Below are 1,273 nucleotides of genomic sequence, written 5' to 3' on the forward strand. Positions count from 1 at the left end.
CTTTCTTTCTTTCTTTCTTTCTTTCTTTCTTTCTTTCTTTCTTTCTTTCTTTCTTGACAGGGTCTCCTCTAGTCCCTGGATGGCCTTGAACTCCCTGTATAGCTGGAATTGGCTTTAAACTGGGATTGCAGACCTGTACCACCACACTGGGTTTGATTTTAATTCTTTAGGGTCTATTATTTTAGATCCTGTTTCAACAGTCCTTAGCTCCACGACACCACCACAACCAACGACTTTTTTNGTTTTCCCACACATNGATCTTGCAGATGCTGTTCCTTCTTGTCATCAGCCTTCAATCAAGTTGGTGCCCAGGATAAGGAGCCTCTGCCACCCGACACACAGAGGCTCATCACAGTTCCTGAGAAAAATGGGCACGGTAACTTTCCCCATGCTAGGCATGCTAGGTCTCCAGCAGCAATGTCTTCCTGGGTCATGTGTTACCAGTGAAGTTTTGGCCTGCTCCTGGTCCCTTAGTGGCAGCAGAGACAGAACGAAATCCACCGTTTAGAGACTGATTTGTGTGACAGAATAGATTACTAAGTGGTGTTGATGAATTTTAGGACGTAAAAGCGGGTGACGGCAATGAGAAACGTTTGTATACAACAAGCTACATCTTTCTAGCTCTGTCTGTCTCGCCATGGAAATAGGCGTCATCCATTTGGAAAAAAAAATGGCATCTGTATTCAGTTTCTTACCTGTGAAATAATAAACAGTAAGTCATGAATTAAGAAAGTAGTAAAGGCTGGGCATGGTGGATCCCACCTTTAATTCTAGAACGAAGGAGACAGAGGCAAGCAATTTCTATGCGCTTGAGGTCAGCCTGGTCTGCACGGTAAGTTCTGATCCAGCCAGCGCTATATAGTGAGACCCTGCCTCAAAAAACAAACAAGCAAGCAATAAATAAATAAATAAATTTAAAAAGCAAATAAGTCTGAAGATACACTTTCTTCTATCTTGACAGGGTCACATGTAGTCAGGGTAGCCTCAAACTCGCTGTGTTAGGCAAGGTTGACTTTGAATTCATGATTCTTCTGCCGCCAAATCCCAAAGGCTTCAATTACAGGTATGTACCAACACATCAGATAAAACAACTGTTTCTGTATCTTTTCTTTCTGGTACATAGAGAGCTTTATGGCTAACTTGCTAAACTTTTATGGCTAAAAGTAACAGTCTACTGGACAGATGGCAATAATATAGAAAATATGTCTTGGATTATTATTTTTAGGGGTTGTATCTTAGACTTTAATGGTAGCCAACAACATTCTTTTTTTTT

The sequence above is a fragment of the Mus caroli genome, chromosome 9 (assembly GCF_900094665.2).
Source record: "Mus caroli chromosome 9, CAROLI_EIJ_v1.1, whole genome shotgun sequence".
NCBI classification, from domain to species: domain Eukaryota; kingdom Metazoa; phylum Chordata; class Mammalia; order Rodentia; family Muridae; genus Mus; species Mus caroli.